At 39.1% G+C, this 14,226-nt stretch overlaps 1 protein-coding gene and 1 non-coding gene across 2 annotated transcripts in view; one reads left to right on the forward strand and one right to left on the reverse strand.

The window, feature by feature from the left end:
- LOC125235229 (amyloid-beta-like protein) overlaps positions 1-14,226 on the forward strand; it is a 349,914-nt gene that overhangs the window by 27,281 nt on the left and 308,407 nt on the right. The window lies entirely within an intron of this gene.
- Positions 11,220-11,291, reverse strand: Trnat-ggu. Its single transcript has one exon. It is a non-coding gene; the product is annotated as a tRNA-Thr (tRNA).

Genomic DNA, 14,226 nt, shown 5'->3' on the forward strand with positions numbered 1-14,226 from the left:
GTACACAACATGACTATGACTAGTTATACTTAATATAATTTATAGCATGTTAATACAATTTTTATGTAAGAATAATAAAGAAATTTAAAGAAGAACGAAATAACAAAATTAATTAAAACTAAAAGAAGACAAAAGGTAATAACAAACGTGCTTAACTATACAAATTTTAATCAAATATTTTTTGTGACCAAATATTATTATATTTTAGTAGGAAAAGCTCCGTTTCAGCTTAGGCAATGAGAATTTAGATTTTGTATGTCCTGTGGTCTATTTTACAATAGTTATAATGGTCGCCCAACAGTGGCACTTTGCCGTTTGTCTGAACCCTGGGCACACCTCGGACAATGGCGGTCAAATAAATGAAAGAGGCGCGTTCCTACGCACACAGTCTAAGCTGGTGTAAATAAGATATGACATGGACTGGTCTCGTTTTTGACACGCGGTAACTGTGAGGTAACCGAGAGCGGGTGGGCGGCACTTTCAGCGGGGAATACTACTCTTTATTAATATACTGTGCCCTGAGGGCAATTGTTTGTTACTAAGTCTAGTTGTCATGAATCCCAAGGTAGTTTTAATCAAAATCGCGAGTAAGCAACGCGAATACGCAGATAACGGTGCAGGATCGCAATCCGGTCCCGAAGGACCATATGCGCCGACAATAGCGCATGCTCATACGCATAACCGGTCTGCAGTCGTTTGGAAGAAGAAGGGAGTATGTGCATGCGAAGCCAGGCCCCGTAGCCGAATGGCATTTCTCCGACGCCAAACGAAAGCGATACGCCGCTGGCTCTGTCGCGCCAATACGCAAGCGCGATAGAGATAGATATCTACTAGCGCTTCGTTTCGTGAGCGTTTCGTGAGCGATTGTGCCATTCGGCTAGCCACCCTGAGTGTTTTAGTACCTTTGTTTGCGTAGGTTATGGCAAAATGTAACGGGAGTGTATTTTTATGTTTGCTTATTTAATTTTGTACTATACTAAAGATGAGACTAAAGATTTTTTAAGTTTGTTACAGTCGTGTTTGATTTTAAATACGAATAGTGAGTGCTATAGAAGACGGCTAAAATTAATGACGAGCGAGCTAGAAGAAAGCCTACAATAACAGGAGTTAGTTATTTATGTTTGGTATTTACAGCAAGTTGACATGATGTTGTCGCCTGTGTGGTGACGGGTTAAGAATTTCACCACCCCCTTTCTTCCCGTGGGTGTCGTAGAAGGCGACTATGGGATATGGGTTAAATTGTGGCGTAGGCGAGAGGCTGGCAACCTGTCACTGCAATGTCAGTTTCGTTTTCTTTCAACCCCTTATTTGCCGCGAGTGGCACTGAAGCTTTAGTAGTTTCATGTGTTCTGCCTACCCCTTTATGGGATACAGGCGTGATTGTATGTTGTTGTTGTTGTTGTTGTTGTTGTTGTTGACATGATGTTGCTTAAGTCCATGGGCGGCGATGACTGCTTCCCATCAAGCGGCTCGTCTGCTGGGTAAATTTTATGTTTTTCCTACTCAGAATCACGAGCCCTTTCGATCTAGGACAAGAGACAAAGAAATGGTCCCAACATGTTCTATTATTTTGCATACTTTCCACTTTGTAACTGCTGCACAAAGTGTTTGAAAAATGGTGACGAAATGGAAAAATTAAATTTGGGACGCTTTTTTTACTTAGTAAGATCGAAAGGACTCGTGTTTCTGAGTAGGAAAAACATTAAATTTACCTAATTAAAAAAAATAGAATTGTTTTTCGCGAAAACGCCCGTTTTCAAAATCTAATTATAATTGTTTCTATCGGAATTTTCTTCGTTAATTCTACATGTTTATGAGTATTTTATAAAATAGCTACTAAACAATACTTTTTTCAGTACAGATGGCGGTTTTTTTACGCACTAGTGCGAGAAGTGGTTCATTATATGCCAGGTCGAAACTTCGGAAGCTCATCTGTACTGAAAAACGTCGTACGATACACGTACGAAAAGGAAATTCGTAACTCGTGTCGATTTAAAACACTCCCTTCGGTCGTGTTTTAATTTATCGCCACTCGTTTCGAACTTCCTTTTTTACGCACTTGTATCGTAATGTACTATTGTACACGTTAACCAGCAAAACAACAGCACCCACAAATTCTAGTCATTTCGACACGGGTGGGTAACCGTGCCTATAAAACTCCTACCAACAATACAGTCATATGTTAAGCCACATCAAAACGCCCAATGGAGCGGCAAATGGGTCCTTCTGCCCTGGTTACTGCCCTAAACAACGACTAAGACGGGTTATTTTTAGACAAAGTTACTTGTGGAGGTGTAAAGAGTAAAATAAAAGACCTTTGAGATGAACTCTCTAATGAATATTTAAGTACTTAACGATTTCTTCAGGTTAGTAATTTTATGTGTTTGTAAACATATTGTATCCAGCTAATATTTACTGGTGCTGTGCCAATATAAAATACAAATATCTCTTCACTTTTTACTAGCCCCCTTTCTTCCCGTGGGTGTCGTAGAAGGCGACTGTGGGATATGGGTTAAATTGTGGCGTAGGCGAGAGGCTGGCAACCTGTCACTGCAATATCACAATTTCGTTTTCTGTCAACCCCTTATTTGCCAAGAGTGGCACTGAAACTTGAGTAGTTTCATGTGCTCTGCCTACCCCTTCATGGGATACAGGCGTGATTGTATGTATGTATGTATGTTTTTACTAGGCCACTTGCCGAGGCGAAGACGTGGCCAATGATAGAGCTTGCCCATTAGTACTATTGTAAAAAAAAAATACAGAACCGATAATTTTTTTGCCAGAATAGCAGTTAATTCAATTTCATACTGGGTTTCTACCAAATGGTGACGGGTTAAGAATTTCACCACCCCCTTTCTTCCCGTGGGTGTCGTAGAAGAAGAAGAAGCCGCCGGTTCTACGACACCCACGGGAAGAAAGGGGGTGGTGAAATTCTTAACCCGTCACCACACGGGCAATGTATGTTTGGGTGTATGTATGTTTCTACCAAATATACCGTAAATAAACATTAAATAAAATGTCATACAGAGTGGGGCCTGTAACAAAGGCGAAGAATTGAACTCTAGGCTATTCTCCTTATACTGATCAACATTTGTTCGGCGACTTTTAAAAATAACTTGTATTTTGATTTTTATCACCCTTGAAAGTTTTTTCTAAGAGGTAATGTATTGCAAATTCTGTTAAGTCTAAAGTGTGACAGACAACGTCAATGACAACAATAATGGCGTACATTGAAGCTAATATTTATTTTGTATGAAAAATTAAAAATTTAAAGACTTCATAATTTTTAAAAGTCACTGAACAAATGTTGATCAGTATAAGGAGAATAGCCTACAGTTCAATTTTTCGCCTTTGTTACAGGCCCCACTCTGTATACAAAGAAAAAGTGACCAAGGCCTCCAGTGTTCCGAGCTGGAATCGAACCAGCGTACTCCGCTTCGACCCTTGCCTTCGTGCACCGATTGCCGAGTGGTTCAGGCATTCGCCCGGTAAGCGGAGTACGCTGGTTCGATTCCAGCTCGGAACACTGGAGGCCTTGGTCACTTTTTCTTTGTATATGACATTTTATTTAATGTTTATAACATAATAGTAGTGTTACTACTTAAAAAATACAAGTTAAAATATTTTCTATGAAAATAATTTAATTTGTTCTTAGAGGATACCGTAAATGATTGAATCGTCCCTAAATCCACACTGACGACACCTTAGCTCAGGTATAATTATGATTTATAATCCACAAATACTTACTTTTAGAAACATATTCTGAACAAATGTTATAAAAGACAGGTAGCTACAAATAGTACCTAAGCCACATAAGGTTGGAGTTATGAGTACCTGATATTGCCAGAATTTAATTTTAAACCTAGTACCGCAAGCTTCATAGGCAAGGTTTACAAAGCTTTGTCAACGACACACGTACACATTATGAACTGGGACACGTAGGAGGTGTAGTCAGGAATGATATGAGTACCTATGTTGGATAATGTATCGTATCACCACAGAATATATAATAGTACAAGTACAGAAGGCCCACTGCTTTGATGTTCACGAAATGCCGCTTTTTTAAATGCCTACAAAATTCTAACAAAGAAACGAGCCGCACGTGCGCAGCGTCGGACGGTAGGGTTGCCTATAGATTAAAACGAATTAATATTTGCAAAAAATGTTATACTATTATATTCATGTCTTGGGTACTTTCTAGGTATATATACAGTAATATCTGGGCAACCGAGCTTCGCTCGGTTCTGTTTCGTATCCTTGACATGTGTCGCCATCTAGTTCAAAAATGAATAGTACCTACATCGAGCGAAAGAATTCTCAGCCTTAACAACACAACTACTCCACACGAGATGGCGCGCATTTCGCCACAAAAACTCAAATAGTGTATTTTTCTATTCGTTTTAGCCTTGACCTGTGTCGCCATCTAGTGTTTGCAATAAATAGTACTTACATCGACCGAAAGAATTCTGTCTTAACAGTACAACTACTGCACACGAGATGGCGCGCGAAGAAAAACGCATGAAAACTCGAAAATTCGCGTTTTCCGGGACCTAAGGATAAGTTAGACCGATTTTTCACCCCCAAAAACCCCCACATAACAAATTTCTGCGAAATCGTTAGAGCGGTTTCCGAGATCGTCAGTGTAAATAAATATATATATAAATAAATAAATAAATATACAAGAATTGCTCGTTTAAAAGTATAAGATTTATATATTTTTGTTTGTCCCAACATCACAAGCCTTATTGAACTTTTCCGTGGGACTCAATCAATAGTAGATCTATGTAAAATTGTGCTATTTTATTCATGATGTCTATTTAACTAAGCTTTATTAGCCATTCCACACGCGGACATCGCATATGAAACTTAAAAAAAACTCGCGACGTAAAGTAACAATTAGAATGTGCGAACGTGCGTTCCATGAGAATGCGCGCCACCCCTGAGTAGGCCGCGAACTCGCGGCCGCCGGCATGTACCTGTAGCGCGGCGATAGGATCGCGGAGTGAGCCGCCCCTGGTATCACGAGTAAAATGATTCCATGTTTCGTCGACGTAACTCAAGTCTCAGAAAAATGTTACGATTTGCCACGGCTCATGGGAGCTTGGGGTCCGCTTTGACAACTAATCCCAAGATTTGGCGTAGGCACTAGTTTTACGAAAGCGACTGCCATCTGAACTTTCAACCCGAAGGGTAACTAGACCTTATTAGAATTAGTCCGCTTTCCTCACGATGTTTTCCTTCACCGAAAAGCGACTGGCAAATATCAAATGACATTTCGCACATACACTCTAAAAAAAATTTGGTTACTCCTATCAATATTTTGATAGTCGTAGTCAAGCATCTTGATTCTATACGAGCCTGATAAGATCTTAGACAAATCGAATAAGGTAATTTTGATTGCTCTTACTTTTGCAACGTAACTGAATCGATTAAGATCTTGTTCAATAATTCCATGAAAAATAATTATGTTAACTAAATTACCTTAGTAAGTTCAACTAAGGATTGAATCAACCTATGTTACATAGTTATGCCTAACAAGTTCATAATTGATTCAAGGTGTACAATGTTTAGGAATAACAAAACACCTAAGTTATTAGTTCAATCATACATTCCCTTGTTGTTTTTAGTAATCAGCTTTATTTGAATTATATAAGATCGTAATTGTAGTAATTAACTTAACGTCAACTAAGAGAAAACTGCTCTTAGTTGGTCTTCATTTTTTAGAGTGTAAGTTCCGAGAAACTCATTGGTGCGAGCCGGGGTTCGAACCCGCGACCTCCGGAACAAAAGTCGCACGCACTTACCGCTAGGCTACCAGCGCTTCTAAACGTTACGACTTACGACACTACCCGAAGGAAATTAAATTAATGCACGGAAATGAAAATAATAGACGTAGAAATGGAAAAGATGATCTCATGAGCTGTGGCAATACAAAGCTGGAATAACGCTAGGAAGATAATAATGATACGTAGAAATCTATTTTATGATTTTTTTAAGATGATAGGAGGCAATAGGTCGCCTGATGGTACGCGTTCACCGTCGTCCATGGTCATTTGAAACACCAGATTAACAATAATCTCAATTTATTGCAATTTTTTATCATGGCTGACCAACGATCCAATTCACAATGAATGAATGAACACTTTGTATAAATCTGCACTTAATCTTAGTTTCTTTCTGTACCTAGTGACTAGGTATTTTCAAAGATATATGTAACTCCGTATAGACGGATAAAGTCTAAGAAAAAACGTACCTCAAAACCATAATGAGAAAGGAACGGTGGCCAAGATGGCGTGACACCTTTCGGGGACGCTCGGCTAGATGGCGCTAATAAAAATATTTGACATTTTAACACATATCAAACTAAGAATGTGGGCCAAATTGTCAAAACTGAGGTTCAAAAGTTTTAAGCCTGTGTCGTGAGATGGCAGTCTATGCACTGTGATTACACATTTTACTTTGACAGTAACTCTCTTTAATACTCAATCCTCTTTGGTAGCCTCGAAGCCATGAATCCATAGCTAGATCGATCTGGTTTGGCGTGCGGCCCAGTAAATGTGGGCACAATCCACGGGTAATTAATACGTGCATGTCCCGCCGACGCTAATGGGGGGGTTATGGACTGGACTGGGGGCGTAGCCGAATGGCACTTCTGCGACGCGTAACGCCACCGAAATGCCGCAGAAATGTAGTCTGGCTCTGTCACGCCAATACGCAAGAGCGATAGATAGCTGAGCATTTCTTTATTTTTTTGCCACTTTTATGAAGTGTGATATTTTTGAAATGTTGTTTTCCTTCACCGAAAAGCGACTGGCAAATGTCAAATGACATTTCACACATAAGTTCCGAAAAACTCATTGGTACGAGTCGGGGATCGAACCCGCGACCTCCGGATTGAATGGTAATAAACCTATGTATAGTGAGATAATGAACATTGAAAAGTACTACTTTAATCACGTTTATTAAGTACAATGTATCGCTAAAATTTCGCCTTGCGTAAATAGTACATAGTGCATGGAGTGTAGACGCCGTGACCACTCATACCTGACAAAGAATCACTAACTTTTTTTAATACTACGTCGGTGGTAAACAAGCACACGGTCTGCCTGATGGAAAGCGGTCGCCGTCACCTATGGACGCCTGCAACAGTGTTGCGTGCGCGTTGCCAACCCATTGGAAACTTGTACACTCCTTTTTGCTGTGTTAAGTACACAGCAAAAAAGTGTGTACAAGTTCCAAGGAGGGTTTGGGTTGCCGTGCCTCAAAAGACAAAAGACGGAACAAATTAGTTCCGTAGGTCCTTTCGTCACCAGCACACAGCACCCTCGTTGAGCTCTGGCAGCCTTACTCACCGGAAGGAACACAACACTATGAGTAGGGTCTAGTGCTATTTGGCTCTGGTCTTCTGTAAGGCGGTGGTACTTCCCCAGTTGGGCTCTGCTCTAGATTCGAGCGAGATGATATCCGGTGTGCTGTGTCCTACTACCTACTGAGAACTCACTAATAGCCATGAAATTTCCCAGACGGCTGATGTATCAGTATCATGTTAAGAGATATTAAATATCGAGCAATATGTACCTATTGTACCCTAATTATACCTGGTGGGCCCTGTAACAAAAGCAAAAAAAGAGATTGACCAACATTTGTTCAGCGACGTATCTTGTAAGTATTTTGATTTTTATCAAAACGAATTAAAACCTATTCTGTTAATGATTGTAACGAACACAACAATTTATTAACTCGCAAAACAATAACTTTGTAACAATCACGCGTTCCAACCCGCCCCCCGTTACCACACACCCCCGACCCCCGTGCGTTCACTCTAAGGCCTGAAAAATGAATTTAAACCACGCCACTTGAAAAGAAAATTGCGCTGAATAATTTCCCTTCACGAACGCGGTAACGTGCATTGTGGAATTACTTTACCGAGTTAGCTACGTAGAAATGTGGTTATCCACAACAGAAGCGTTCTTATGCTTTGGATGTATATATCACTAATGCGGAGAGGAAGAACAGACTACTGAACATATCTTCCAACGCTGCCCACTCCACTCATATCCCGGGCCTGCTGAAGATCTGAACATCGTGACACCGGACCTGGTTTCCTGGCTTAGCAACCTCAAGGCTACACTCTGATTGCTTTTAGATATAGTTTGCCATACGATTAAATAAATAAATATATCACTAGCTTTTGCCCGCGGCTTCGCTCGCGTTATTCAATTAGGGCCACTTGCACCAACGAAAATGGAGAGTTAACCCGAGGGTTAACCCACCATTTTATTTGGAATTTGACAGTTGACAGCCCACTAACCCTGAGTTAAGTGGTTGGTTCAAGTGGGCCTTAGGAAATTGCGGAATGCTCCATACAAACTTCCACCCGCCATTTTTAGGAAATGGGGGGTCAGAAAGAGACAAAAAGTAGCCTATGTCACTCTCCATGCCTTCAACTAACTCCACTTAAAAAATAAAGTCAATTCGTCACTCCGTTTTGCCTTGAAAGAGGGACAAACAAACAGACACCAACCCTTTCTCATTTTTAATATTAGTATGGATGGTTAATTGGCTATACTCGTATCTTGTGGATGTGACTTTAAATATAGGTAGATTGTTATTTTTAGATAAGATGGAGCGCATCGCCAACCAACTGTTTTACAGTTTGGCGAAACTTTAATGATATGCTTGTGTACATTGTCTTTTTTTGTTAAATAAATTAAAAAAAAAAAGGATATGGCACAAATTAAAGAATAGCGTGGGAGACATTTTTCCGAACATAAGACTCAAATATAAGAAAAATAATAATATTTTTTAAAATACTGACCACAGAAATGACGTTTCTACTAAAAATGTTTTACCCAGTAAGGTCCTTTCCAGCAGAAATTGATACAATTCTTCAAGGGCTTTACTTATGAAGCCCTCTAGGCGTGGAAAGTCACATTTCACGGTTTTGTTTCAACCACGCTCGTCAGACGGGAGGTAGGTATTTTGGAATATGCGGGAAAATTAACATACTTACTTTACTTATCCTTAATAAGCTCAGTTGAGCAGAAGGGTAGAGAATAAAGACTCCATTTTCATCTTAAACTTGATTGTTAGTTGTTAAAGCTGGTAATATAGTGAACTAGCTTTTGCCCCGCGGCTTCGTTTGCGTTAACGTCACGTAATTTTTCATACAAACTTCCACCCACCATTTTAGAGAAGTGGTGGGTTAGAAAGAGACAAAAAGTAGCCTATGTCACTCTCTATCCCTTCAACTATTTCCACTTAAAAAATCACAACAATTCGTCGCTCTGTTTTGCCGTAAAAAACATACAAACGAACTATTCTAATTCGAAATATTTTAAGAAGTAATTTGAAATAACGAAGTTCGTTCAGTGATTAAAAAATATGTTGCGAACAAAATTACACGCGCTCACAGCGGAGGATTTTATCTTTACTTGAAAAACTAAAACGACAGGGGACCTTTACCATAAAATTGAATCAGGTCATAAATTGAAATAGATATCATAAATGAAAGAAAAAACGACAAGGCCCACTTAATACTTATTTATAATTTATAAATAGTAGTGTGACTACTTGAAAAAAAGAACAAATCAAAAAATATCCAATAAAATAATTTGATTTGTTCCCTAGTTGTACTGCATCAGGTCGTCTTGAATACGTCTTATAATGGACTGTCAGCTGATACGCAATAATGTGTAATCCCACCATTTTGCAATAAAATGTCAACTCAAAAATTTGACGATTAAAGTTGACATTTTATTTCAAATTAAATGAAATTAAATGTCAAATTTAATCGTCAAATTTTTGAGTTGACATCTTTGCGAAATGCATATGGGATGACACATTATTGCGTACCACCATCCCTATTGAACTGCCTGCAACCCTTTGAATGAGAAGTCTATTGTGCATAATCGTCATCGTAATCCTTGTAGAAAGCATGGTTGATATTGGTCCGTCCGTATGTCTGTTGACATCCTATCGGACTGTACAAAGCTGGATATTGGCCATATTGGGTATGCATCTATGCATCGGTTGACATCTTTAGCTTGACTTGGGCCTTATGCGTCGGTAGATGCCTTTAGCGTCTGCCAGCTTGAGTTTAGAATGAGCAAATGGCCGAGTTGACCAATTATCGTACATGTCCAAGACAAGCCATTAATGGCCAGCGGAGCGCGGCCGATGCCCACGACTGGTGCAGACGTGGCTCGGTCTTTCGAACCGATTAACGATTGATTGTGAGCATTCATAGGACTAAATCAATTAATAACGATGTTGATATTTATAAGCATATGACTTTCTGATATTGAGATTAAAAACAGTATAGTGTATACCTACAGGTCGTGAGTGCAATACATACTTACTTAGATATACTTACGCCTGTTTTTCAGAGGGGTAGGCAGAAATCACGGGTCTGTATTTACTTATGTGTTAAAATTATGTAGAAGGTACTCTGTCAAAAGTTTATTTTTACCCCACCTTTTTTGGTGAATTCAAACCGGGTAGAATAACTTTTGTATGACTTTTAAGACATACGTAAGTAGTTAGTGCAGGGATCTGTCTTTTTTTAATCGTTATTTTAGGCAACTACTAACTAGTAATGATGACCCATTAAGTAAACTAAGTAGCATACAAAAACATATTTGCGATGAGTTACGCAACTCCACAGTTATATACCACAAAATCCATATTAATATTATAAATGGGAAAGTGTGTGTGTCTGTTTGTTTGTCCGTCTTTCACGGTAAAACGGAGCGACGAATTGACGTGATTTTTTAGTGGAGACAGTAGAAGGGATGGACAGTGACATAAGCTACTTTTTGTGTCTTTCTAACGCGAAAAGGCTAGTAAAGTTATATATTAGAAATGCCCTTCGATCAGCGCAGTGGACTGAAGGCCGCCCGATGGCTAGATGAGAATAGTTTAATCGATATACGAGTCGAGTAGCGTTGCAAGTTTAAATTAGCTAACAAAGGAATGTTTCGTGAATGGTACGCTAAACATTTTAGGTGCATTCCACTAAATGGTTTTAAAATGTTTTTGCCTTGTATGGAAGCTAATTCATGAAGTATAGAGACTATCTTTTGGGGATATAGGCAAGTTTTAAGAACTTGTGCTTCAAGCCTTTGTGTCAGTATTAAATATTAGTGTTTTCTGAATTTAATGTACATTAACTTGAAATAAATGTCATATACAAAGAAAAAGTGACCCAAGCCTCCAAGTGTCCCGAGCTGGAATCGAACCAGCGTCCTCCGTTTACCGGACAGATACCTTAACCGCTCGGCCACCGGGTCAGGAAGGCAAGGGTCGACAATTCCAAGTATATGACATCTCCGAAGGCTCGTGACGATGATGCCCTCTAACCATCCCTAAAGGTAGAAACAGTATGGTGGGTGACTACTAAAAATACAAATTAAAATATTTTTCAGTACAGATGGTCGTTTTTTTACGCACTAGTTCGAGAAGTGGTTCATTATATGCCAGGTCGAAACTTCGGAGGCTCATCTGTACTGAAAAACGTCGTACGATACACGTGCGAAAAGGAAATTCGTAACTCGTGTCGATTTAAAACACTCCCTTCGGTCGTGTTTTAATTTATCGCCACTCGTTTCGGACTTCCTTTTTTACGCACTTAATTGTATCGTAATGTACTATTCTATGAAAATAATTTAATTTGTTCTTAGACAGTTAATGCACATTAATTAAAGTTTTGATAATTTAAATTAGGTCATTAAGGAACTAGGTAATTAATTATCTGCTCCAATACTCTTGAGCCGGAAAACCGTCGATAAATAAGAAAAGGCTTTGAAGTTTGCAAAATTTGACGTCTTCTCAATGTTGTTTCGGAGTTGAAAAGCCTTTGAATGGGTTTCGTAAAGTTGATTTAACGACTACATTATTCAATTTTTTTGCTAATTAACATTTCTTTTTAACTCAGCGAAGATAATATTTCCCAAGTTAGCTAAGTTGATTTGGCACAGAAATGCTTTAAAACCTACGTTTCTGTAAAAACTTACTGCCTACAGTGCCAACCGAAATGTGAATAAGGAAATAAGTGTTGTTGTGTTTTTTCCGCATGGTATTAAGTAGAGATGGGCCGAATACGGACTTTGCCGAATACGAATATTCGGCCGAACATTCGGTTCAGCTGTTACCGAACCGAACATTCGGCCGAATATTCGGTTCCGCCATATTTTAAATCCTTCCTTAGACTTAAAAACTTTTCAATGATTGGTAAGTAATGGGTATGTAGTGAGGCTCTTAATGTTCCTATAATTTAGTGCATAAGAAAATTTTGGTTTTTGTATTTTAAGCTACGTTATTTTACTTTTTTAGATAATGAATTAATTATTGTAGGTACTTATATTTTAACACATTTTAACTCCCTTTGGTGGTTCCTTAGAATGCTGAAAATAGGATGTCATTATCCGATGAATTACGAAACAACTTATGCTATTTATTTACTTTGTTTATTCGGTAAATATTCAGCAATATAACCGAACTATTCGGCCGAATACGAACATTGAAAAACTTGCCGAATATGCCGAATACCGAATATTTACCGAATATTCGGCCCATCTCTAGTATTAGGTACAACGTACAATATACTGGAAATTGCTCACAACAGTAGTTACTAGTAGAACCTAACCACAAAATTAAAATTTTGAAAAAAACCCCGACCGCGACCTAGTGGACCGATTTTCATGAAATATGGCTAAGAACACTCCCGACTAACACAGCTTTCAAATAAAAAAAACTAAATCGAAATCGGTTCATCCGTTCGGGAGCTACGATGCCACAGACAGACACACACACAGACAAACAGACAGACAGACAGACAGACAGACAGACAGACAGACAGACAGACAGACAGACAGACAGACAGACACGTCAAACTTATAACACCCCTTCGTTTTTACGTCGGGGGTTAAAAAGACGAGAGCCCAGGAGTGGTATTCCTTGCCGGCGGCGGCGGCTGTATTCCCGAATTTCCCGAGCTCATATAACCCGGCAACCTTCAAATAAAGCGTGAACAGGCATCCTCTGGGCGAGCTCACTACATCGTAGGCCACGTCTTGTCTTTGGCTAGTCTGTGGTCAAGAGTCGTATGTACAGCGAGCGTTACGTCTCGTATGAGGCGTAGTATTGGCCACATTTTTCGTGTACGTAGGATAAAGGAGTATTTTTGGGATAACTCGTTTTATCGTAAATAAAGTTACTGTTTCATTGGTGAGCGAATCACCCAAAAACTAATCTAAAACAACCGGAATCTAAACAAAAGCTAAAAGGTAGTTTAAAGCAAATCTCTCACGTAAACCCTCGAGGATCAGCCGGCCAGGGTCGGAACTCAGAATCAAATGACGAAATACACAAACGCTTACGATAATATCGTTAGCGTAGCTAGCTGTCTCTATCGCTCTTCCGTATTGGCGCGACAGAGCCATACTGCGTTTCGATCGGCGTGTAGCGTCAACGATTGTCATTTCAGCTAGGCCGCCGGCAGATTAGAGAGCGATTGCGATTTCATTTGGCCGACATAATCGCTGGGACATCGAGTGATGTGCCGATGAGAATGTTCCGTTTCTGAGAATTCCTTTCCGAAAAAAAAACAACTTTCTCGCTAGAACGTTCTCTCTGACTAGCAAAAATTACTAAGGTTTCTGTTTAGCCCAATGGTTGACTGGTAGAGAATGCCTCAAGGCGTTAAGTCCGCCATTTGTACTCTTTTTTTTTGTAAATTAGTGCAATAAAGTTTAAATAAATAAATAATAATAAAAATTAGTGCTCATACAGGGTGCTTTGTAACCGGATGCAAAGCAAAAACTAGGTGATAGTGATAGGTCATTTAGAACGCTTTTAGCTATAAATGTCTTAGACAAAAATGTCAACATGGCTTAGACTATCACGTACTTTCGGCTATGCATCCGGAATTTTCTTTCCTTTAGTTAAAATCTTCTGCTTCAAATAACGTGTTTGGAGAATTTTGAGAGGATTTTCTGTCGGTTATTAATCAATTATTATATTTCTCTAAAATTACCAGGAAAATTACATAGTATTTCCATTTAAGTATCAATGGTATTTGTCTTATTTCTTTATAACTAAACGATTACTTAAACATGAGTATTCGCCGAGTTTGCGACAAAGTCAGCCCAAGATAAGTTTGCAACGATTTTGATAGTCCTGCCCTGCCCCTGTAAGGGTTAAGTAAACGTCATCATTTCATCATTT

Source organism: Leguminivora glycinivorella, chromosome 17 (assembly GCF_023078275.1).
Source record: "Leguminivora glycinivorella isolate SPB_JAAS2020 chromosome 17, LegGlyc_1.1, whole genome shotgun sequence".
In the NCBI taxonomy this organism is placed as follows: domain Eukaryota; kingdom Metazoa; phylum Arthropoda; class Insecta; order Lepidoptera; family Tortricidae; genus Leguminivora; species Leguminivora glycinivorella.